The following is a 27,166-nucleotide window of genomic DNA, read 5'->3' on the forward strand; positions in this document are numbered from 1 at the left end:
CAGCATATTAAAAAGCAGAGACATTACTTTGCCAACAAAGGTTCGTCTAGTCAAGGCTATGGTTTTTCCGGTGGTCATGTATGGATGTGAGAGTTGGACTATAAAGAAAGCTAAGTGCTGAAGAAATTGATGCTTTTGAACTGTGGTGTTGGAGAAGACTCTTGAGAGTCCCTTGGACTGCAAGGAGATCCAACCAGTCCATCCTAAAGGAGATCAGACCTGGGTGTTCATTGGAAGGACTGATGCTAAAGCTGAAACTCCAATACTTTGGCCACCTGATGCAGACAGCTGACTCATTTGAAAAGACCCAGATGCGGGGAAAGATTGAGGGCAGGAGGAGAAGGGGATGACAGAGGATGAGATGGTTGGATGGCATCACCGACTCGATGGGCATGGGTTTGGGAGGACTCCGGGAGTTGGTGATGGACAGGGAGGCCTGGCGTGCTGCAGTTCATGGGGTCACAGAGAGTCAGACACGACTGAGCGATTGAACTGAACCGAACATACTTGGCAATAGTTAGGTGTTCAGTAATGGTACCAAAGAAACGAAACCAAGGTGACAAGAAGATTCACATTGCTCATTAGGATGCATTTCTTCTACCCCACAGTGTTGAAGATACACAATTAAACGTAACGGTGTTTATGCTTCCCTCTTTCCCATGCTTACCATTTTCTTCATGTCAGTCCACTCATTCTGCAGACAGAGTGCAAATGTACTAGCATCGATTACTGCTTTAAACATGCTAATGGAATCTCTCTCTTGAGACCGCATTGATTTTATTGAACCCAAATTTAAAGGCAGGTTTTAAGTCAGGTATTTACAAGTTGAAGATAATTTTGGTAGTGACATCATGTATGCTGAAATATAATGTTCTTCTGTTGTCTTTTTTGAATTGTGATACTTATATTTTTGCCCCTTAGAAATGATAGGTAATGGTTTGATGAGCAAAATTTTGGTGAAGTTGTGAGTTCTTCTAATTCTGTATTTGTCTTCCTTCTCTTATAAGGAAATAACATTTATTTTTCTAGAAATAATGCTTGATAGCTGTTTTTCTCTTCAGAGGAATTAATTTCACCTTTGTGAAGTTTGCATAATAGTGACTTAAATTAGGAATACATTTTCATGTTTGACTGCCTTCCACAAGTAAGACCATGGCAATCTTATCTATATTATTACATCTGAATTCAGTCTGGGAAGCAGAATCCTATAAATGATATAGATTAAGGGTTTTGCTATGGCATTAAAGTTCCAGAGTTGTGAGAACTGGCTAAGTGTTTTATATATGGTTGCTGCTTTGGAGTCTGGTATTAAGAAGCTGAAATTACAAGGCTTTCCAGTCAGGAAGGAAAGACGAATGTGAAAGTAGTGGGGAACAAGACACATTGGAGTCTCTGAGGACAGATTGGCACTTAAGTGTCTGTCTCTGTCATCGCTTTCCAGCCTCTCAGGAGGGTGACCTGCAGGCTAGGCTGATGCCCTTCACTGTAGCGATGCGCACTCACCTGGCTCAGGATGCAGGGCAGCTGAGGCAAGTGGTCCCGTGGGGCTGAAGGAGCTGCAGAAGCCTGGCTGCTGCTTCATGTCCACAAGACATGCCAACAGATTCTCTGTGTCAGGCATGAGCTGCAGCTGTGTCTGGCCCTGCATGGACTTTCAGAGCAAATAAATGTGCCAGTACTAACCCAGATCGTGGCTCAGTGGGTAAAGAATCTGCCTGCAATGCAGGAAATTCAGGAGATGCGAGTTTGATCCCTAGGTTGGAAAGATCCCCTGGAGAAGGAAATGGCAACCCACTTCAGTATTCTTGCCTGGGAAATCCCATGGACAGAGGAGCCAGGTGGGCTACAGTGCAAACTGTTATAAAGAGTTGGACATGACTTAGCAACTAAATGCTCGGAACACTAACCCAGGACCATAGAGGGAAGGGAAATGTAGCTCTGGGAACTGTAGCTCTAGCCTAGCTAAGTTCACATACCAGAAGCCACCACAGCCTGTCCCGTGTCACCTTGGACATCCCCTTTAAGTATGGGATGTGGCCACACCAATCTTAGCCATACCTAACTTCCAAATAAAGATAATAGCAAATTATGCTTTTGCCTAATATGACACAGCTCTCATAGGTAGACCAAAAACATGTTAACCCTCTCCTTGAAAGACGAAAGACATGAAATACCTTTATCCCTTTTCGGGTAATGGTCACTCCTCTTCTGAGTCACATTCTCCTTTTATACCTTGTAATTTCAATATTCATATAAAAAGCTAGGGGGATGGGGGAGGGGAATATAAAGGAAGAAATAATTGGTTGATATATAGGCAGATATATTTATAGTAAAATAAGGAAGAAATATTCATAAGTATTACAGTCCTTGTTTTATAGCTAGTCACATGGGGATAGATGTTGTTTATAATTACTTTCTTCTACTACTAATTCCATATTCCCTTTGCCCTCAGTAAACACTTCAGTTGATTACAATTTTTTGCCTGGTGAGGTAACCCAGGACTTCATTCCTGAAGAGGCTGGGCCATCAGAAACCTTACTTGTATTGGGTTATTGTAATTTTCCATTGACTTATCTCAGGACATGAGAGTAATAAGAGGTGCCCCAGAGGAGCTTCTGCATTTGGATATACTCCTCTTTAAGCCTTTGCATAATAGCAACCCAGTTTCCCCTTGATAGTCAGGATCAGTCGCCCTAGCTAGTATAATAACCTCCTTCTTTGCCTACTGATTCACTGCCATGAAGCAGTCTCAACTTGCAGTTTAATGGATCATTACTACGACATCTGGTGGAAGCATTCCTGCCTTAGGTGCTAAGACTTCTCTGGTAGCAGAACCCAAAGTTGTAGAGACCGGAAAGAAAAAATTCACAGGTGGATCACTAAGGGTAACGAAAAAAAGAGCTCCTCTCATTTCTGTCTCTTGATTCCTGGACCTATGAATTCTGACTATGGAGTAAATAGCACCATATAATGGTCACTGATTCAGAGTACATATTGCATCCTAGAAGATGTTAGGGTAGCTCTGCAAAGTGTCACCCATCTGGCGTCATAACAGAATCTTTAAAAAAGGCCATCCCACTGGTTTATCAAGCCAGCTGCTTCTCGATATTGGGAACATAATAAGACCAGTAAACTGTTCAAACTTGAGCCCATTGTCTTGCTTCATTTGCTATAAAACAAGTTCTTTGCTTAGAAGCAATGCTTTGTGGAATACCATGATGGCAAAAAATAGATTCTGTAAACCTCCTAATGGAGGTTTTGGCGTAAGCATTATGGACAAGGAAGGCAAATTCGTATCTACAACGAATGTTTATTCCAGTGAGAGCGAAGCACTGCCCCCTCTGTGATGAGAGTACAATCACATAGTGTATGATTATCAGCCATGTAATCAGCCTGCCACCAGGCTGCACTTACTTGTTCCTTCTGGGAGTGGTGGTATCATTTGAGGACCTCAGTGTTATTCTTTGCACTCGGCAGATCAGCCGTGGTGGATGTTAGTCCATGTTGCTAGGAAGATGGGTGACCAGAGAAAGAGGCTGGCTGATATCAATCACATGAGTCATCCTTGGTGAGCTTTTTCACATCGTACAACTCTCTCCACATGCTGTGCTCATTTAGGGAGATCTGTTAGCATACTTCTTCCTTGTCATTAATTTTCAAATCATGTTCCTTCCAAGTCCTTGATCGTTCAGCCAAACCACAAGCACTAGTCTGCCAATCTCTGTAGATCGATAATCCACACACTCTCTTTCTAGGCAGAGTAAGCAACTAGGCGCACTGCTTAAAGTTCCACCCGTGGGGAGTTTTCTTTGCTACTCTTCCTTCAGTGCCAGCACAAAGTGGGGCTGCAGTGCTACAGCTGTCCACTTTTGGGTGGTACCAGAATATTGTGCAGAAGCGAGTGTGATCTAGATTTGGATTTTTTTCTTCCTCTATCATGTGGCCGTAGGAAGTGTCCCATGAGGCCTTAGGTGTGGGTTTAGAATAAATACAGAGAATAAGCAGGGAATCTGGAGTATGGGCTAGGGACATTTCAGCCATGTGGATGCAGCTTGTGCATTCAGCATCCTCTCAAGCCTTATCTAATATACACCACTTCCATCTGATAGTGGAATGTTGCTGTACATGCCCAAATTTTTGCCTTGATGAGTTGGACAATACCCAAGTCATAATGGGAAGCTCATGTTGAATGATCAACTATTCAGTCTCTCCTGGGGCCCAGTTTCAAGTTAGAAGCAGTTTCCCCAAAAGAGAATAGTTATTTGCTGAGGCTGGCATAGTTTAGCTTCAAAGTCTTAAAAGTCTGCACTGTGATCACATATAGGGGCCTTCCAAACGCTCAGTACTTGGTCTCTCTTGGCCACAGATGCTTCTTGCACCATTGAGTCTTCTGAGTTCAGGTGGCAGGGCAGCTTGACAACAGCCTTGTATCTTACACAGTCCTGCTCTTCTGGCCCCAGGACACGACTGGCACGCTTTGGGATTGCCTGGAATGGGAACGAGGTGTGTGTGCTGCCTTCACTCCGTGTCTGTGGCCTTCCTGTCTTAGAATCTGGGGAGGCAGGTGCAGCAATTTGTTATTTACCCTGAAGAAGATATCTCAACACATCCCAGATGATTAAACTCTTAGGAGTTTCACCGAGGAGACAGGCCCTTGGATTTTTGTGGAATTTATTTTCTCTGGCATACACATAACTTAATCGAAGTATCAGAGTAGTTAATTCCTGCTTACCAGATCCAGTCAGCATGATATCATCGGTGTAACAGACCAGTGAGATGTCCTATGGAAAGACGAGGTTCCTGTGGACTAGGTCAGTGGTTCTCAGTTGTGGAGAGTTGGCAGAGGACATTGGGCCGTGCCCGCACACAGTTTTGGTTATCACAAGTGTGTGTGTGTGTGGGGGGCGCTAGTGGCATCTCGTGAGCAGAGACCCAGGGATGCTGTCACGCATCCTGTGATGCACAGGACAGTCCCTACAGCAAAGAATGATCTGGCCCCAAATGTCTGTAGTGCCAAGATTGAGAAAGTGTGGACTAGATTACGAGATAAGGCTGGAGGTTTGAAATATCTCCAAAGTAGCATAGTGAATGGAGCAACAGACTGCTTCAGATATTCTTTCTAAGATGTATAGCGGAAAAAGCATTCATCAGCTCAGTAGCTGCACACTCAGTACCAGAGGGTATGTTGATTTGATTCAGCAGGGAAATCACATCTAAAATAGCATTTTTAATTGGAATTACCAAATGATGAAGTTTTGATAACTTAGTCATTTTTCAAAATGTATCTGCTTTTTGCTGAGACCAAATACCTGAGTTGAATGAATATGGGGTGGGAATGGATGTGTTGGGGGATTACTATCCCTACATCTCTGTGCTGTCACTGATCTCTGCAGTCCCTCAAGGAGCCGGGATTGCTTTGGTTTACTGTTTTGGTAAGACCGCATAATTCTAATAATTTCCACCTGCCCTTCCTCAGACTGATGGCCCTCATATTAATTCACAGGTCTGGGAGCCAGTGTTTAGGTTCTGGCAGGTGCTGAGTTTGTGTATTCCAACTGTGTATCCCAGAACTGGGGAAATAACCATAGGACCCATCTGGGGACCCAGTGGTTCCACTGTGAAGTAAGCCCAGTTCTGAAGGTCATTGATCATCTGATTTCCTTAAGCCCCAGCTCTGACTTGGTAGAACGCGGTGGAGTTTTAGGTTTTGAGGAGTTATTCTTAATTTGGAGACAGTTTGTATTTTTTTTTTACTCCATATCACCAGTGCATAGTCATGCTAATAAACTGACACAGCTCCATTTGGGGGAAAGTTAGGAGGAGGATTTACAGTATGCATTTGGGGATAAGTAATATTGTCTTTCTTCCAGACCTAGCTTTCCCTTTGTTCGAGGGGCTTTAGGTCTTGAAAGTACTCAAGTCTGGGAATTGTTTGAAGGCTGTAACTGTATTTTAATTCAAGTCACAATGTGAGCTACAGAACACCTGACTTAGAACCAGAATGTAACACTTCTGCTTTACAAATCTTGTACAAGTTTCTCATGGCAAATAAAAACTCAGAAACATAGAGGGAAGGGAATTTGTGGGAAACATCACAGCTTAGTTAAAATGATGGTGCAAAACCACCACAAGTTGAGTACAGAAAAGTTGTTATTACTGATATTGACCTTGAGCTGATGTATGCTGCTTATATATAGTGATATCTATTGCTACCTCAGTTTATTTACCTATTTGGAACAGCTGACGTCAGGGCTGTTGAGGGTGGCTGTGTACAAGTCCATGGGTACCATTGGCCTGGACTGGAATGTGGAATTTGTGCCCTGACTTTGTGCAGCACAGCCCCCTGCCCAGGGTTAGTATGTGGCTTTGTGTGAGACCAACAAAGCTTCTGACGGTCTGAGCTTTTTTTGATCAGAATGTTAATTGGTGATAGCTTTTGATAGATTGTGGCTTTTGATGACTACACTTGCAAGGAAGTGAGAGTATACAGTTTATTTAGAAAACACATAAGAAATGTTTTACTCTAAATTTTGGACAGTATTCAGAATGGTAGCTTTGGCAAGTGAGATGCTTCTGAAAAAGTTTCCCCCCTTCTAAAACATGGCTGAAAATCTAAATATTTTAGTATATGTTTACTTAGAACAATTCGGTATGTATATTCAGTATTCAACTTTGTGGTGTGTTTTAGCTCTCATTAGTGAATAAGCATCTAATGGTCAAGTGAAACCCAGGCATTTAAGTTATAGTTAAGTAAAAGGATGACGGGTGGTTAAGTTAAGGTAATATTTGCAAACACAAATGCACAGATTTTTGGGGGTACAGTTTAGTGAATTTTGATTAAAGTATAAGCCAGTTCAATCAAGATAAAAGAACATTTCCATTATTCCAGAAATTTCACTTCAGCCTTTTTCCTTATGTCATTTACTTATCCACGTTGTGTGTATATAAGCCAGTAAGCCATTTTCATTGCAAAATAGTATTCTTTTGTATGAAACTACCACTATTTGTTCATCCATTCCACTATTGACAAACATTTGGATTGTTTCCATTTGGGGTTATTAAAAACAAAGCTGTTATGAACATCTCGTACACATCTTTTTTTAACTTTTATTTTTATTTCTTCTGGGAAAAAACATAGGATTGGAATTGTTGAATTGTAGCAAAGGTATGTTTTTAACTTTTTAAGAAATTGACAAGATATTTTCCAAAGTGATTGTACCATTTTACACTCTTACCAGCAATTGTGTGAATTCTGATGATTTTTCACCAACACTTGATGTTGTCAGTTGTTTTTATTTTAGGCATTCTGGTGGATGTTTAGTGGAATTTCCTTATGATTTTCAGTTTACAATTCATTACTGGTGATGATGTATACTTTTTTAGTGTTCTTATTGTCCATTTGTATATATTCTTTTATGATATGTATGTACACATCTTTTGATTATTTTAAAATTTGGGTCAGTTGTGTTTTTGTTCTTGATTTATAGGAGTTTTTAAAAAATAATATATTCTGTAGAAGTCCTTTGTCAGAAAATATGTCTAAAATTCAAAGGGGGACTGTTGGAGATAAAGGTTTGGGAGTCATGTGGTATAGTTAATATTGAAAATCATAGGACAGTAAATTTACCTAGGGAAATTGTGTAGAAAGTGAAGAAAGAAAGTGTTAGTCTCTCAGTTGTGTCTGACTCTTTGTGACCCCATGGACTTGTAGCCCACCAGGCTCCTCTGTCCATGGAATTCTCCAGGCAAGTATACTGGGCTAGGTTGCCATTTCTTCTTCCAGGGGATCTTTTGAAGCCAGGTCTCCTTCATTGCAAGCAGATTCTTTACCGGTAATCTGAGCTACCAAGGAAGCCCATAAAAATGAATACGGGGAGTACTAATTCTCTGGTGGAAGGAATTGACATGGTTCCTTCCTTCTTGCTACAAAAACATGAATTGGCTTAAATATAATTTTTTAAGTGTATTTACTACATAACTGAGCTTTAAAGGAGGAAGGAATGAAAAGAAATCAAAAGCCAAAAGGAAAGCACAGATTGACAGCATGACAGCCCTTAAAGTGTACACATTGTGAAATGTGATTCCAGCACCTTTGTATGGATAGGAGACAGAACACAAACAAAGAAAGCCACTAAACCACAAGGGAAGAAACAAAATAGTTTTTGTTTAGTAAACGAACTAATAAATAAATGAACCGAACAGATAAGATCTACAAAAACAATTGGAAAACAAGTAAAAAGATGGCACATATTTATTACTCATTACTTTAAATGTTACTGGATTAAATGCTCCAAACAGAAGACATAGGGTGACTGATGGGGTGAAAAAACAATAAACTTCAATATGCTACCTCAAGTGATCTACTTTAGGTCAAATACATACACAGGCTGAAAGTGATGGGATGGAAAATGTTATTTCATGCAAACAAATGACAAGAAAGCAGGGATAGCAATGCTCATATCAGACAAAATAGACTTTAAAGCAAAGGCTATAACAAAAGACAAAGAAGGACTTTATATAATGGTAAAGGAGTCAATGCAAGAAGAAGATATTATACTTACTAACATATATACACTCAGTACATAAGCACCTAAATATATAAAGCAAATACTAACAGACATTAAGGGAAAAGCTGACAATAATGCAATAATAGTGAGAATTTGACATCCCATTTACACCAAGGGAGAGATCATCCAGGCAGAAAACTGGTAGGAAACAGTGATCTTAAATGACACAATGGACCAGTTGGACTTGATAGATATCTATAGGATATAACATCCCAAATCAGCAGAATATAAATTCTTTTCAAGTGCACGTGGATGAATTCTCTAGGGTAGATCACATGCTAGGCCACAAAGCAAATCTCAACAAATCTAAGATGATAGAAATTAGATGAAGCATTTTTTCCAACCACAGCAGGATGAAACCACAAATCAATTACAGTTAAAGGAAAATGAGAGAAGCACAAACACATGGAGACTGAACAGCACGTTACTAAAAAGGTAAAAAAGAAATCAAGGAAGTCAGAAATATCTCAAGATAAATGACTTGACTTGAAGACACAGCACTCCAAATCTATGGGATACAGCAAAAGCAGTTCTAAGAGGGAAATTTATAGTGATACAGGTCTTTCTAAAGAAACAAGAAAAAATCTCAAATGGCCTAAACTGCTACCTAAAGGAATTAGAAAAAGAAGAATTAAACAAAACCCAAAGTTAGCAGAAGGGAGTCAATAATAAATCAAAGAGGAAAAAAATTAGATAGAGATTAAAAAACAAACAAAACAGGAAACCTCAGTGAAACCAAGAGTTGATTTTTTGAAAAGATAAACAAAACTGATAAATCTTTAGGCAGGCTAATCAAGACTGAAAAGATAGGGGACCCAAGTAAACATAATAAGAAATGAGAGGAAAGCTAACAACTGATACCATAGAGATACAAAATATCGTAAGAACAGTGAACAGTTATATGCCAATAAGTTGGACAATCTAGAAGAAACATACATGTTTCTAGAAACATACAGCCTGCCAAGACTGAATCAAGAAGATACAGACAATTTGAAGAGAATGATCACTACTAGTAAAATAGAATTTGTAATTAAAAGAAAAAAACTACCAGCTAACTAAGGTCCATGACTGGCTGGCTTCACTGGAAAATTCTCCCAAATGTATAAAGAAGAGTTAATACCAATCCTTCTCAAAATATTCCAAAATCACTGAAAAGGAGGAAATACTCCCAAATTTATTTTATGAGAACACCATTACCTGATACCAAAACCAGACAAAAACACTACAGAAAAAGAAAATTATAGGCCATATCAATATAAAAATACATAATATTAGTTCACCAATGTACAAAAAAGTATCATATGCCATGATCGAGGTGGCTTTACTCCAGAGATGCAAGGATAGTTGAATATTTTCAAGTCCTAAGTGTGATGCACCATTAACAAAAGGAATGGTGAAAAGCCACATGATCCTCTCAATAGATGTGGAAAAACCATTTGACAAAATTCAACATCCATTTATGATAAAAATAAACTCGCATCAAAGTGGGTATAGAGGGAACATATTTCAACATAATAAAGGCCACAGCCAATGTCATACTCAGTAGCGAAAAGCTGAAGGCCTTTCCTGTAAATTCAGGAACAAGATGCGGATGCTCACTCTTGCCAGTTTTATTTAAATGGTATTGGAAGTACTTGCTACAGCAGTCACATGAGAAAAAAAAATAAAAGGTAGGGTAGAAGTAAAATTCACTATTTGCAGATGACATGATAACTATATATAGGAAACTCTGTAAAGTCTCTACCCCAAAACTTTTAGAACTAATTCAGCAAAGTTGGAGGAGGCAATATTGATATATAGAAATATACTGCTTTTCTATACAATAATAGGAAGCTATTAAAAAGAGAAAGTAAAGAACAATTCTGTTTAAAAATCACATCAAAAAGAATAAAATACCTAGGAATAAGCTTAACCAAGGAGATGAAAGACCTATCTTCTGGGAAGTATGAAACATTCATAAAGGTAATTGAAGATGATACAAAGAAGTGGAAAGATATCCCATGCTTTTGAATTATAAGAATTAATATTGTTAAAATGACCACACTACTCAAAGCAATCTGCAGATTTAATGCAGTCTCTGTAAAAGTACCCATGACATTTTTCACAGAACTAAACAGATAATCATAGAATTCATATGGAACCATAAAGAAAACGAATTGCTAAAGCATTCTTGAGAAAAGAGAGCAAAGTTGGAGGTACCACCCTCTCAGATTTCAAACTATACTCTAAAGCTACAGTAATCAAAACAGCTTGGTACTGGCACAAAACCAGACATAGAGATCAATGGAACTAAACCCATACATGTATGTTAATCTATCACAGTTAATCTATGACAAAGGAGACAAAAATATACAATGGCAAAAATGGAATCTCTTCAATAAGTGGTGCTGGGAATATAGAACAGCTACATGTGAAAGATCAGAACATCACCTCCCACTCTATATAAAAGTAAACTCAAAATGGATTAAAGACCTAACTGTGCAACCTGAAACTATAAAGCTCCTAGAAAAAAACATAGTAACAGCACTCTTTGACATAAATTATAGCAATTTTATTTGGATTTGGTTCCCAAAGGAAAAGAAAACAAAGTAAACAAATGAGGCCTAATTAAACTTAAGAGCTTTGGCATGGCAAAGGAAACCACCAATAAAAAGGACAATCTATTGGATGGGAAAAAATGTTTGCTCTTGATATGACTGATAGGTCAAAATATATAAATTGCTCATACAACTCAATATCTCAAAAGGAAACCAATTATAAAATGGGCAAAATACCTGAATAGACATTTTTCCAAAGAATAATACACAAAGCTAAGAGGCACATGAAAAGATGTTTGACATTGCTAATTGTCAGAGTCATGCAAATCAGAACAATGAATTATCACCTCACCTCACTTCTTTCAGAGTGATTGTCATCAAAAAGCCAGCAAATAATAAATGTTGGAGAGGATGTAGAGAAAAGAAAACCCTTGTACACTGAATGGTGGGAATGTAAATTGATGTAGCCACTTTGGAACAGTACAGAGATTCATCAAAAAAACTAAAAATAGAGCTACAGTATGACCCAGTAATTCCATTCCTGTGTGTGTATCCAGAAAAAAAGAAAACATTAATTCAAAAAGAGACATGTACAGCAGTGTTCATAGCTGTACTGTTTACAATAGCCAAGATACAGAACTAACCTTAGTGTCCATCAAGAAATGACTGAATAAAGAAGATGTGGCATATATGTATGTAATGTTACTCAGCCTTAAAAAAGAAGGAAATTCTATTTGCCACAGCATGGTTAGACCTCGAGAATATTACAGTTAGTGAAATAAGTCGGACAGACAAAGACAAGTACTATGTGATGTCACTTATATATGAAATCTAAAATATGATACAAACACATGTATTTAGGAAAACAGAAATAGACTCAGAAAACAAACTAGTGGTTACTGGAGGGGAGAGGGGAGGGGGAGGGGCAAACTGGAAGTAGGGGGTTATGAGGTACAAGCTACTACATATAAAATAGATAAGCAGCAAGGATATATTGCATAGTGCAGGGATTATAGCTATTATGTTGTAATAACTTTTAATGGAGTGTAATGTGTCAAAATACTGAATCACTTTGCTGTATACCTGAACTATATAATATTGTCAGTCAGCTACACTTCACCTTAAAACAGCAGCAGAATATACCTAACTGAAAATAGCCTTGAAGACTCAAATACACATCTGAGGAAATTATTTAGAGTGAAACGTGAAGAAATGGACATTGAGAGTGCTGAAGAGTGATTAACAAATGTGGAGCATAGAATGAAAAAGTACACTGTACCTTTAATAGACATTTGAGAAGGAGATAAAGAAATCTTTGAGAAGCTATTGTTGAAAAGATGATGGTTGAGAGTTATCCACAGTTGAGGACATAATGTGTCTTTAGATTGGTACACACTGAATACCTAGCAGAATAGAGAAATCCATACCCAGTGGAATTGCTAACTCAAAATAGAAAATCTGAATAGCAGTCAAGAGAAAACATGATTTCTGAAGTTGTTACTTAGATGAACAGTATGTTTTTCATTAGCAGTAGCAAATATATAAAATTGATATAGTCTCTTTAATATGACAGAATAACTATAAACCACAAATGATCTTCTTAGACAGTCCTTTAAGAGCAAGGACAAAATGAAGGTATTTTCAGACAAATAAAGGCAGATTTTTCTACCTATATATTTTGACTGACACAAAACCCAATGTAGAGATCAATGGAACAGACTAGAGCCCCCAGAAATAAACCCATGCTTGTATGTTAATTTATGACAGTTAATCTGTGACAAAGGAGACAAGAATATACAATGGTGAAAATGGAGTCTCTTCAATTAGTGGTGCTGGGAATACTGGACAGCTACATGAGGAAGATCTGAACATCACTTTCTACTTTATATAAAAATAAACTAAAAATGGGGTAAAGACCTAACTGTATGACCTGAAATTATAAAACTCCTAGAAAAGAACATAGGCACAGCACAGCACTCAATACAAGAGGATATTACACTTACTAACATATATGCACCCAGTACACAAGCACCTAAATATATAAAGCGAATACTAACAGGCATAAAGGGGAAAACTGACAATAATACAGTAATAGTGAGACTTTAACATCACACTTACATCAAGGGGGAGAGATCATCCAGGCAGAAAACTGGTAGGAAAACAGTGGTCTTAAGTGACACAATGGATCAGTTGGACTTGATAGATATAACATCTCAAATCAGCAGAATACAAATACTTTTCAAGTGCATATGGATGAGTTCTCTAGGGTAGATCACACGCTAGTCCACAAAGCATATCTCAACAGATTTAAGAGAAATATGTTGTATTTCTCAACAAATGTAAGAAATTACAATAAGCAAAGAATTCCAGGTTGATCACTATAAACATGGACCATAACACTAACAAAGGGTAATTGTTTATTTTAGGATGCTGGGAAAAAACATAAATGCTAGATAAGAATAACATAAACAGTGACAGGGGAATCATTGGAGTGAAAACTCCTGAGACTTTTTTTTACTGGGGAGGAGGATTTAAAATGGATTATTTAAAAATTTAAGGCGTATTGTGCATTTTAAATAAAAGAAATTGAATGTGTACTAGCTTGTAGTGGGAAGGAAAGTTAAACTAAATCCAGTAGAAGGAAGAAAAAGAAAAAAATTGATAGAATATTCACAGGATAGATACAAGGGTGTTAGGCTCCCTATTTAAAAAAAAAAAAAAGGTTTTTCTCTTCTTGTATAAAAAGTAGTAAAATCTAACTCCAGCAATTAAAAAGTGAAAACTTTTAAAGTTTAATGTGAGTGAAATGTTGAAAAAGGTAATTAAACTGGCATATTTAAGATTAATATCAGATAAACCTCATGGCTCAAGTGGTAAATAATCTACCTACAATGCAGGAGACCCGGATTTGATCCCTGGGTCAGGAAGATACCCTAGAGAAGGGAATGGCTACCCACTCCAGTATTCTTGCCTGGAGAATTCCGTGGGCAGAGAAGCCTGACAGGATATAGCTTATGGGGTCTCAAGAGTCCAACATGACGTAGTAACTGAGTGTGCCCACATGAACATAGGCTGCTCTCAACTGGAAGCAATGTTGGCTTCTCTGTTAAGGATAATAAGTAAATAATAAAATAAGTAAAATTAAAAAATAAAGATAAGGAATATTGGAACAAGTAAAATAAGTTTTATTCAGTGAACATGTATAGAATGTATACTCAAAACAGAATATGCTGTTTTTGAACGTATGTAGAGTAGTTCAGCTAAAGTACAGTTAAGATGTAAATTTGCTGCTCTGAATACACATAATAGAAAACAAGGGACTAAGAATTAATTAGAAAAAAAAAAGGCCAATGTAAGTTGAATTTTACAACTTAAAATTTAACAGGTAAACATAAGGAACATAGAAGGAAGAAAATAATGAAAATTAGAGCAGGTGATAAGAAAATGGAAAAACAAAAACAAGAAACATCAGTGACACCAAAAGCTGGTTCTTTGAAAAGATAAATAAAATCTGTTTAGGACGGGGCCGTGGTACATGAGAAGAGGAACAAAGGGCCCTGAGGTAACTGTTAGGAGGTTAGGCAGAAAATCTGGAGAGAGTTGTGTTGGAGAAGCCAAGAGGATAAAGAAAGAGCAGGCAGCTGTGTCAAATGCAACTGTTGGGTTTTTTGACATAGAAGTGACTGGTACCCTTGACAAAACTAGTCCCAGTGAAATGGTGGAGACAGTTCTGCTTGGAGTGGGTTGAAGCAAAGATGGGGAAGTAATTTACCAGCAGTCACAAAAGTTTCTTTTGATAACTATTTTTATGTGTAGAGAGGGCTTCCCTGGTGGCTCAGATAGTAAAGAGCCTGCCTATAATGCAGGAGATCTGGGTTTGATCTCTGGGTGACGAAGATCCCCGGGAGAAGGGAATGACTTCCCACTCTAGTATTCTTGGTGGAGAATTCCCGCTCTAGTATTCTTGGTGGAGAATTCCATGGACAGAGGAGCCTGATGGCTGCAGTCCATGGGATCGCAAAGAGTTAGAAACAACTGAATGACTTAACATTTTTATGTATAGGAAGTAGAGTTAGAAGGGGCATATAGTTACAGGACAATTTCCTCTTTTCAAATGAGATACAGGAGTATGTTTATGTGATATTGGGCAGTCCGTTTGAAAACTGATGACTCAAGTGAACAAGAGTAAGTTTAGGAACAAGACCCCTGAAAAGGTAAGGTTAAATGGGATCCATAGTATGGAAGGTGAGTTGGTTTTCTGGTATCAGGAAGGACATTTCATAAAGGTTGTGGATAGGTCGCAGTTTTGATGTGGGTAAAACACTGAGTAGCTCTCTAATTGTTTCCATATTATTAATGAACTATAAAACAAAACATCCTTTGGCAAGTGGGAATATAAGAGGAGGGAGGAGAAAGTGTGAAATGAGGGTTTTAAAGGGTAAAATTAGTGTTCTCAAAGTACAAAGGATTGTCAGATGATGTTGAGTCCTCATTTGGGATTTGTAGCCCAAAATGTAAGTGAATTAGGGACCCCACTTGTAAATGTGTCTCTTAAGGATGTTGAATGACGTTGAGCGGGTATTGAATTGGAGCATGATTGGATTTCACAGCAATGAGGGTTTGCCATGCAAATGTGAAAGAGTTACTGAAAAGCAGAGGAGTCAAGGAATTTTGTAAAGGAGCAATTGCAGTAGAGAATCATAGCGTATTGCCTGGGTGAGGAGATAACATGAAGACACAACCAGGATGTATAGTGGTGAATGAGGAAGGGTCAGTGGATTAGAGGTTTTGAGGTTGAAGAAAACTGAATATTCCAGTGCAAGACTATTTGAATATTCTGGGGACAAGAGCTAATTATTTCAAATCAATGCTCTAAATGCTCTCAACCCATCTATTACAAGACTTACTTAGGATACATGAAAAATTAGAAAGTCACAAAGTCAAGAATATAGTTTGATTATAGTGTTTATATCAGTACATCATAAGATTTAAGAATTTTCTAGGAAGGTCCATGCCATTCTACTCTTAGATGCATAAATGATGAGGAAAATTGTGTTTATATTGTCTATAAGTTGTTTATAAGTTGAGTTATAATCTAGATCTGCTCAAATAGTATAGACAATGTTGTTCATTTGCTAAATCGTGTCCAACTCTTTGCGACCCACTGAATTGCAGCATGCCAGGTTTCCTTGTCCTTTACTATCTCCCGGAGTCTACTGAATCTCATGTCCATTGAGTTGGTGATGTGTTCTAACCATCTCATCCTCTGCCACCTTTTGGCTTCAGTCTTTCCCAGCATCAGGGTCTTTTCCAGTGAGTCTGCTCTTCACATCAAGTGGCCAAAGTATTGGAGCTTCAACTTTAGCATCAGTCCTTCCAAAGAATATTCAGGTTTGATTTCCTTTAGGATTGACTGGCTTGATCTCCTTGCAGTCCAAGGGACTCGCAAGTCTTCTCCAGCACCACAGTTCGAAATCATCAATTCTTTGGTGCTCAATGTTCTTTTTGGTTCACCTCTTACATTCATACATGACTACTGGAAAAACCATAGCTTTGACTGTACAGACCTTTGTCTGCAAAGTGATGTCTTTGCTTTTTAATCTGCTGTCTAGGTTTATCTTAGCTTTCCTTTCAAGGAGTAAGCGTCTTTCGGTTTCATGGCTGCAGTTACCATCTGCAGTGATTTTCCGTTTTCCCCCCTCTGTTTACCCTGAAAACATAGAAGGCATGTGCTGTTTGTGCCAAGTTGCTTCATTCGTGTCCGACTCTTTGTGACCCTGTGACCCTGTGGCCTGTAGCCCACCAGGCTCCTCTGTCCATGGGCTTCCCCATGCAAGAATACTAGAGTGAGTTGCCGTTCCCTTTTCCATGAGATCACCCTGACCCAGGAATGGAACCTGTGTCTCTTACGTCTCCTGCATTGGCAGCGGGCTGGGTCTTTACCAGTAGTGTCACCTGGAAAGTCCCTCGACAAACTATAGACAATGGCTGTAGACAATGGTTAAGGAAAACTGGGCTTGGGTGAGTGAAGAGACAGTGTGTTAACAAATGAAAGATCCCGAATTCTGCATTTGGAGTTTGGCCAGGCAGCTGTTAATTGTGTTCTGTTTACTTCTAGATGTTCTAGATTTCAGAATTTCACTGATAATTTTTTTTTAATAAGCAAAAATAAGAACTTTTTAATTTGTCAAGTAAATGGGAAAAAACTCACCATGAGTTACCAACATAATTACTTGAAAGGACAGCTAACCATAAATGAGTAGAAGGACAGAGCCTCAAAATAGAGAATAGTCCTTTTAAGAGAGAGCATTTGGCAGTCTTACACTGACAATGTATATTCATTCACATACATACACAAGTATGCAGTCCTTAGTTTGCTGAGGACCTATGTAAATTTCCATCTGTTGGGGACTATTTCAGAAACACCTGCCTTGCTCATTTGAGGATCTCGGCAGTAACCTAGTTTGTCTCTTGGTGATATTGTTATCAACAAAAACGGTAGCTAAGGGAGAATTTTAGCATAATGAGTTAAGGAATTTGAAGTTCCACATTAGAATCATCTGATGATTTCCATTAAACGGTTGGGACCTTTACAGACTTCCACTTTGCCCAATCCAATTACTTTCTGCACAAATCCTCATCTCCTCCTCATACTGCATTTAAGCAGGCCAGAGACAGGCACAAAACTTAGACACAAACCTCTTGACTGGGAAGGACTGTCTGTCTTTGCTGTATCTACAGAATGCAGATCATAGCATATTGCTCAATAAATGTCTGAGATGAATTTCAGTGAAGTAATCTACCCCAAGGGCAACACCTAATAGTGGAAGGAAAAAATCCTTTCAAGCCTAAATTAGTACAATTCTTGGTTTTGGTGAATGGTAAATAAGATCTGCAAAGACTATGAGGGTAATTATTTCAAGATATAACACTGAAGCCTGAATTATTTACCTGAATTTATTACCTAGATAATACTGGCTGCCATTTATTGAATGCTTACAACATACATCTCCCTATGTTGTGTGTTATTCATCCATTGACTCAACAAATATTTATCAAGTTCCTACTTCTGTGTACTGTGCACTGCTTCTAGGCACCAGGGCTGTGGAAGTAAGACAGACAAGATTTTTTTTACTTTTAATGGGGAGGTCATATGAAAACAAGTAACTTTTAAAATAATTTTAGATAGTAGTAAGTCATATGAAGGTAATAATGGGGAGTTAAAGAATGGAGAGAAACTGGTGGGAGAATCTCAGACATGGTGGTTGGAGAAGGCCCTCAGTGCTGGTGGGAGATGGTTGAACATAGCGCTTTGAAGCAGGTCCTGTTATCACCCTGTTTCCCAGGGCAAGGTACTTGCCCAAGGTTGCACAGGCCACGATTCAAGCCAGGCAGCCCCACTCCAGACCCATTTCCCTTAATCACTGTGCTAAAGTTTGTGGACCTGAATTATCAATCATGTTTTCCATGGAAATATTTTCTTTGAACTCAGTCATTTTTTGCTTTAAAAACTGATAGTCCTCTTTCTCCAGACTTACTGCTCTCCTTCTTCACCTGCCTTGGGCCATTTGCCTTGGGTCTTCCTTTGGGCCATTTCATTGTAAATCAGCAAGTCTGTTTGAGGACAGCAGTAGAAAAGAGAAGGGTTGCTAAGTGAAAATAGATTACATGCTTATTCATTAAAAACATTAGTTTGCTGAGGAACAGAGTAGAAACTATTGCATTAAATGGCTTTTAAGTAGCCTATGGGTTTAATTTCTCTCTGTTCTCTGTAATTTTCATTTAATACAAGTGCTTTAGAGTCTTTTGGTTTATGATTCTTTGGCCTGTAACTTCTTTTTGTGGCGTAGAGTTGAAACTCTGTTTAACTGAAGGCTCTGTGTAATCTAACGAGGATCAGAGATTGCATGGAGGAAGCCCAGTCTCAGGTCTTATATTTTTGGGTGTTTGCTTGTTCATTTCACACATGAGAGTAGGCCAGGTATCTTGTACAAGATATTTTGCTGGATGAGAGAGAAGCCTATCAGCATCTCCTTGGATATGTACAATTAATTATTTAATTATAGTGGTAATTGCTAGAAATGTGAAAGACCAGATGTATATGCAAATTATTCCTATATATATTTTCTGAATAGGTCTCATGTGGTACAAGAGGGATGAAGGAAGATTTACTGAATTACAGCTCAGGTGGCCCGAGAATAACTGTCTGATGCTGGGAAACAGCTCTAGCGGGTAGAAAAATGGTACCCTGTGTATACCTGTTACTAATTAATTACTGTCTCATATCAAAACTGTTTGTATTAGTTTTTCCCACTAACTTCTTATATCTAGAGTCATTTCTTATAATGATGGGGGCTTCCCAGGTGGCTCAGTGGTAAAGAATCTGCCTGCCAAGCAGGAGACCTGGGTTCGATCCCTGGACTGGGAAGATCCCCTGGAGAAGGGACAACCCACTCCAGTATTCTGGCCTAGAGGATTCCATGGACTGTATATGGGGTCGCAAAGAGCTGGATACGACTGAGCTACCTCCACTTCACTTCACTTATCGTCATGTTCCTTCAGCAATTGTAGGTTTTCAATTAAAGTTCGTTAAACTAAACAATGTAAAGTTGTGGTTTACAGATTTCATCCTGTCATACTATTTTTTCATCTCGAAGTCATACTATTTTTTTCATTTTTAAGAAAGTTTATTCAAATTCTAAAGGGGGAATCCTCCAAAATAATTTCTTCTTTATTTTTTTTTTTTAATTTTCATTCTCTTCTTTACAAGATTACCTCTTCTCTTTTTTTCTCTTTCTGTATTTTTTGAGGGAGGAGCATTCCTTATTATAATTTAGGCCAGTACAAAGATAACCTGTTTTATGTAAAAGGATATAAAATTCCAAGTATGTACCATTCTACTTTTATATCTCAGTAAGACATTGTTTACAGCAGTTCTTCAATAGAATAGTAGATGTGAAAAATGACTGGAATTTAAGGGGGAAATTTAATTACTACATTTTAATCACATCTGTCAGGTATTTTCCCATTCTTTTCTAACTGAGCATTTAAACTGTAAAATAGATGATCAGTTTTCTTAGCCATGACCATCACTTGGAGCCTGTGAATATCTTTGATTAGCTAATGACTGATTTCCGGTGTTGCCACAATAGAGAAGTTATTCTGGGAACCACCAAAATTCTGATGATGAAGTTGAGAGTGCTACTTTGACTTGGTAAACTGGTCCCTGATCTCAGGTTGTTGACGTTTTCCTCAGGGTTTTGGAGGTATAGAAGGAAGTGCTGAAAGATGAAAGTGTTGTTTTACTTGCATTATTCTGTGAGGGCTGGGTACATGGGGAGACCTTGGTCTTGTGTCTACTGCAAAGAAGGGCATTTGGAGCAACATATTATACTGGGAGTGGGTGGAGGAAAGGCCTCCCCAGCCCAGAAGCTCTGGTCGAGGAAACTGCCCAGGTCTTGGTGGCCAGTGAGCAGTACAGATGGGATTTCTCCTTGTCCACACCCTTAAGAATTCTCATTCTTTGCTCTCTTCCTCTCTCTGTCTTGTTTTTAACTATTGGCAAGACTGGACAATCATAGGCCTCTGGCAGAGCCTGCCCTGCAGATGAACGAGAGCTGATAAGGACGTGTGTTCTCTGTAAGTGCTCACCTCTGAAAGGGTTCAGAAAGACTGCTTTTGCTATTTTCAGATACAGTTAATGTTGGGATTGGAGGAACATTTAGGGAGGTAACTTAGCCTTCTAGTGAAGAGCATAGGCTTTAGTGTAAGCTGGACCTGGCCTTGAATCCTACAGCTGCCATTTGCTGGGTGTGTGGCCCCCTGGCTGTTTGTTTTGCTTGCTAAGTTTCTAGTTTCTTATCTATAAGGTGGGTAATATAATCCACTTCTTAAGTTTACCCTAAGGATTAAATAAAATCATGTCTAATTAAGCACTCATCACAGAGGACATGGTCAGTGTTGAATAAATGATGGCTACTGTTTCTATTATTGTAATGGTAGTGATGTTATTCCTGTTTTCAGGGATTATGAGTAGGTGCCAATGTATTCTGGTCATAGTAGAGTTAGGACAAAAAGAGCAAAGAGCAGCCAGAGGAGAAAACCACCATTGAAAACATAAATATAAGCTGTTTATTCTTCATTGGTCTGTTAATGGATAATCTTGAGCACACCATTTCATGATAGCTCTAACCACTGGCATTTTCTAGTCTGGATCTTCATCTGTACATCAAACTAGTTGTGCTTAAAACTGTTACTGATCAAGCACATTACTCCTTGCAAACATCGCTAGAGGTTTATTTTATTTTATTTTGAAAGAGGAAGTGATGCAAGTGTTACGTTGATAAACACACTGTGCTTGCCTTGCTCAGTAAATATGGTTTATAGTTTGATGTAGTCCAGCTCATTTGTTTTTGCTCTGTTGCCTTTGCTTTTGATATCAGATCCTAAAATTGAAGATAAAAGCATCAACATGTAGGAGGTATTCAATTAATGTTTGGTGAATATTCAGGCAGAATTTACCTTGCTTGTCACTGAGAGAAACTAACTTACTCAATAGTCTTTTTACTTAAATATTTTTTATGACAGGTGATGCGTTCAAATAGGTGAAAATTTTTAAAAGTCCAAAAAAGTATGCCTTTTCCTAGTCTAGTCCCTCATCATCATAAGTTTTTTCCAGAGATATTTTATTAATATAAGCAAATATAGATCTCCTCCCCCCAGACTTTACACACAGGGCAGCCCTTGATTTGTTTTGAGACTATATCCTGGAGGTTATCCCGTATCTCTACATAAAGGTCTGCTTTAAAAAAATTGCTTAAAAAAAAAAAATTTAAAAAAAGATACAAAAATAAAAAATTGCTTAATACTCTACTATATGGGTATGTTTAGCCATGTTTCCTACTGATGGCTATTTAAGTTGTTTCTAGCCTTTTTTTATTATAAACGTTGTGTTGCAGTGAGTAAGTCTGTCTAATAATGTCACCTTGCGTTTCTCACATTTGGGAGTTTATTTGTACGCTAAGTTTTTTTGAGTAGTGTAGGGTTGCTCCCTCATGGAGAAAGTTTGTAAGAAGCCTCTAACAGGGCATAATAAATATTTGTGCTTTACCTGAGAGGGAAGGAAGGATAGTTAGGGTAGGCTCTTGTAAAGTAAGCCTTTTAACATTGAATGCTTCTTTAGGCCTCTTCAGAAACCTGAATAGCTGCCTAAAAGCTAGAATTGTTGCTCTGGTGTTTCCTCCTATTTTAAAACAACTCTTACAAAGACTGTATTTTTTGATATCAGAAACACTGAAAGATATTTGTTCCATTCTGGTACAGTACAAGGTCGTTACAGCATTTTCCAGTGTTGATTATATGCCAGACAACATGTTAAATGCTTTGTTTCATGTAATTATCATTAAAAACCCTTTGAGGTATAGGTAATACTGCCATTTTATAGATGAGTGAGCTGAGGCTTAGTGAAGTAACTTCCCAAAGGTCACAGAACTATTTAGTGGTGTAGACACTTAGATCCTAGGCCTGTCTAGTTTTGAAGGGCTGTCTTCTTAATGTCCACATGACTCCTACTTTCTCTCAATTTGTATTTACTTGGTGTTTTGGTACATTCTGTTACTTTTAACTTTTTTTACTCCATTTGTGTTAAAAGTGTCTCTTACAGGCAGCATAGAGGTGAATTTAGGCTACCCCTGGAGAATCCCATGGACAAAGGAGTCTGGTAGGCTACAGTCCATGGATTCACAGAGTTGGACACGATTGAGTGCCTAACACTTCCCCAGTGTAAAAGTCTTTCTTTTGAATAGTTAATTTTAAATAACCCACTTATGTGCCAATGATATGATAGATTTAGCTTTGTTACATTATTTTATTTGAACCTTTTTAGTGCAGCTTGATGTTGTACATCGTCAGGCACTTTAGATACAACAGTGAACAAACTAGACAAATACCTCTCTTCTTAGAGTAGGCGGAGGGGGGGTGGAGGGAAAGCTAAAACATTAATAAGTAAGTACAGCAGGGGAAATGTGGTATCAGATAGATCAGAATGAGCCTCACTGAGAGGGTGAGATTTGGGGAAAGATTGCTAAGGAAGTTGATCAGACAGGTGTCTGAGGGAAGAATGTTCTGGGCAGAGGGAATAGCTAGACCAAAGGCCATCCTATACAGGTGTGTCCCCATGGTTGAGGAGCAGCTGTGAGCCCACACTGGCTGCGCAAGGAGAGTGGAAAAGGCGGGGTGGTAGCAAGTGCATTCAGAGAGGTAATAGGGGGCCAGAATTTGTTGGGCCGTTATAAGGACTTGGAGTTTTACTCTGAGTAGAATGGGGTAAATTTAGAGACACTGACCTGTTAGGAAGCTAATGCAGTAATCTAGGTAGCTTCAGACTTGAGTGGTTGCAGTAGGGATGGTGGGAGTAGCTGGATTCTGGGTATATTTTAGGGTAGAACCAATAGGATTTCCTGACAGAGTGAATGTAGGATGAGAGAGTTGGGGAGGGTTGGAAGGGTCCGAGCTAAGATGACCCTAGAGTTTTGGGTCTGAGCGCCAGAAAGGGTGGATTTGTCTTCACTGAGATGGAGAAGGCTGTGTTGGCGCAGGTTTTGTATGCAGGATGGAGATCATTTTGGGACAAGCTGAGGCTGGGATACCAATAAACATCTACATGGACATGTTGAGGTGGCAGTCTAGAGTTGGGAGAGATAAATGGAGATAGAAATTTAGGAGCTGTCTGCATATACAAATTATTTCAAGCTATGAGGCTGAATAGGATCACCAAGGGAATTGGTATAGTGTGGACAGAGAAGACAGGAATACTAAGATCTGAATTCCTGGAGCTTTCAGTATTAGGAAGTGGAGGAGAAGGAAAGCAAACAGCAAACTCTGAAAAGGTGCAGTCAGGCGGGAGGAATATGTGAAAGCCAAGTAAAGAAGGAACTTAAGGGGGAAGGAAGGAGGGATCAACTCGTTCAAGAGATGTGTGAGTCAAGATATTTCCTCTGTTCTGGTCTCTGATTTTCATCTCATTCCCCCTCCTCTCTTCATCAGATTTTTCTTGTGTGAGAGGTGGTCTAGAATAGTGGTTAAGAATGTGACTCCTGGAGGTGTACTCCCTGGGTTTCACTCTCAGCTCTGCTATGTAATAGACAGCTGAGCAACACTGGGAACCTGATCAGACTGGCTCCTGTGTCCTTTTGACACAACTTCATTTTAATAATTGCCGGCTTTTTTGCTTCTGGCACAAGATGTCCCGGGTTTATCTTGTAAATCTCCTGCCCACCCCACCCAGACCTGGAATCAGCCAATTTTTTTTAATGAGAGTGCCATTGTAACTCGGTTATCTGGGTTATCAGGAAGTAGGCATTTTGCTAAAGTAAAAAAGCATGAGTTCATACTGATATTAGCACTTCAGATTTAATATTACATGATTTTACATTGATTTTATGATGACATTTTAAAATAACATGAATACATAATTACTTACTTGCTTTATATATGCATATGTTCATATATAAAATATAGTCTCCAAAAAATATCATTATTAATCAGACTACTAAATGATATTTAACTGTTCTTTGTGTAAAAATGTTATTCCACTAAGAACATAGTCAAAACAGAGTTCTAAAGTCCTTAAAATAATGTTTTTTATTTTGTTTGTTTTACCAATTTGACGTATAGTTAAGTTCATTTGTTTTGTTTTAAATATTTCAAGATTACTTTTTACTTCTAGTTTTGATTTTGTTTGTCCAGTGTTTAAAATATTCACGTGGTTTCTAAATTGAAGCTGTGTAACAAGGTATATTCAGCACCGTCTTAACTTCCTCTCGTTGTTCCCTCCCTCCCCTATAGGTAACCATTTTCTTTAATTTTCCGTTTATCTTAGTGTTCTTTTGCAAATATAAGCAAATGTGTATATATGTTGTAGAGAAAGTTTAATTAACGTGTTTGGCTTTTTTTTTTTTCCTTCCCTGTGTCCTAGAGTAATTCTTCATGATCTCTTCATAGTTTCCCCCCACCCCCCGCCTTCCTCCAGTGTCTAAACATAGGGACAGTGTGGGAACCTTTTACTTAATAGTTCATCCTCCAAATGGGGAATTTTATTTAGGCTTGCTGTTTGCCCAAGAATAATGTATGTGGATTCTCCTTGACTTAATTCTCCTTTAGTGGAAGTAGGACTTGAGCTGACAGCTGGGTTTAAGTATACATCAGTTCATATTCTCTTTTCAGTTCTTAGTAGCTTGAGAGAAGTGGCACGTGGTAAGGGGATTGAGGTTGTGGTGGAGGTTGGGGCAAGCGGGGTCAAGTAACCTCAGTTACGGTGTGTTTTGTTAGGACAGTTTTATTGAATTTTAAGGGTTTTAGAGTAATATCTAACCCATAAGGAATACTTCTTTGATTTTGGTCATTCTGTCCTGAATGAGCAGATTTACAACCATTTTTGCTAGAGAGGAAGCTGAGTTGGAGAAAGTTAAAATGATCTTACCACATGGTTCTTTTCAGTATCAACTACTGCACCTGCCATTTCTTTTGTAGTCTGCCTATGCATCTGATCATCAGCCCTCCTAGTTAGAGATTATTAATAAGGCCCTTTTGAAACTATTCACTTACCGTTTTTAATCTAAAGTTTGAGGAATGGGGTTGTGGTCACATTATTACACTCTAACTTGGTTCTTTCATATTTTCTACCAAAGGGTTATACAGAGGAAGTTATACAGGTGTGCTGTCACTTACCATTTGCCCCCAAAAGCGTTACTTCAAATTATAATTTAAAAAAATGTCTCTAACTACATTTATAGTTTATTGCACCTGAGTTTTGAATACCAATAGTGGAAGTTGTTATTGAATTGAATTTAGGTCAGTTATTCAACCAGTTAATGTATGGTACCTAGTGGACATTCAGCAGATGCTGGTTCCCCCATCCCTGGCCCATTCTCTTAGATAAACTTTAAAAAATCATTTGTTTCATTATATTGAAGAGTTAATGTATTTACATAATATTATAAAATAACATTTCAAGTATTTTAAAAGATACATTAGAAAGAGAAAGTGGTCCCTCTCTTTCTTTTTCCTGATACCCTAGTTCCTACCTGAAGTGAGAACTACTTACATTTAGGTCACATGTGTAATCTCCTGGAGATCTTTTCTTATCAAAGCTTGGGAATGGTTGTACATGAGTACACACACACATACAAAAAACACACCTACCATACATACATGCATAACCAGTTCCCTATTGATGAACACTGATGCTTGTTTTAGCTTTTGCTATTACAGAAAGTGCTGCAATACATTACTTTATATGCCCTCATCTTTCTGACTCATTAGTGATCATGTGTATGGAATAAATTACTAGAAGTAAGATTTCTAGTCTGATTGTAGGAATTTCTTTGATAGGTATGACCACGTTCCTTTACATCGAGTCTGTATTAGTTTTCATTCTGATCTGTGCCATGTGAGTGTGCTTATTTCCACTGTAGCTTTAGCAGCTAATGCTGTCAAATTCTAATCTGAGAAGTGAGGAATAGTGTTTCATTGTAGCTTAACAAATCTGTATTTGACTTGTTACGACTATTATATGAAAAACATTAATGCATTCAAAAATGATGTATTTGTCCTTTCCATGAACTGTTTGTACCTATCCTTTGTTTATTTTCATTTTCTCTTTGAATTTTTTTTAATGATTTGCCAAAGGTTTTAGTATTTAAAAAATGAACCGTTTGCCTGTCACATGTTACAAGTATCTTCTTCTTGGTTTATTATTTCTCTTTCTACTTGGGTTTGAGGAGAGGGTTTTGTTTTGTTAAGACTAATTTTTTATTGAGGTAATTTTGGTTTATAACATGAAAGGTTCATGTGTATAGTGTTCTACTTCTGTATAGCATCCATGTGCTCACCACTCAAAGTTTAGTTTCCATCTGTCAGCATACAGTTGATCCCCTTGACCCACTTTCCCCTCTCCTTCCCATCCTTCCCCTCCAGTAACAGCTACTCTGTTCTCTGTGTCTATGTATTTGTTTTTGTTTGGTTCTGTTTGTTCATTTATTTTTTATATTTCGCATTTAAGTG

The 27,166-nt window shown here is 38.2% G+C and overlaps 1 protein-coding gene and 1 non-coding gene across 5 annotated transcripts in view; both read left to right on the forward strand.

Annotated features, from left to right (window-relative positions):
• Positions 1–27,166, forward strand: part of MARK1 (microtubule affinity regulating kinase 1) — a 139,475-nt gene that overhangs the window by 24,032 nt on the left and 88,277 nt on the right. The gene's annotated exons all lie outside the window — the stretch shown is intronic.
• TRNAG-GCC lies at positions 19,462–19,532 on the forward strand. The gene has a single exon. It is a non-coding gene; the product is annotated as a tRNA-Gly (tRNA).

Source organism: Cervus elaphus, chromosome 14 (genome assembly GCF_910594005.1).
Source record: "Cervus elaphus chromosome 14, mCerEla1.1, whole genome shotgun sequence".
In the NCBI taxonomy this organism is placed as follows: domain Eukaryota; kingdom Metazoa; phylum Chordata; class Mammalia; order Artiodactyla; family Cervidae; genus Cervus; species Cervus elaphus.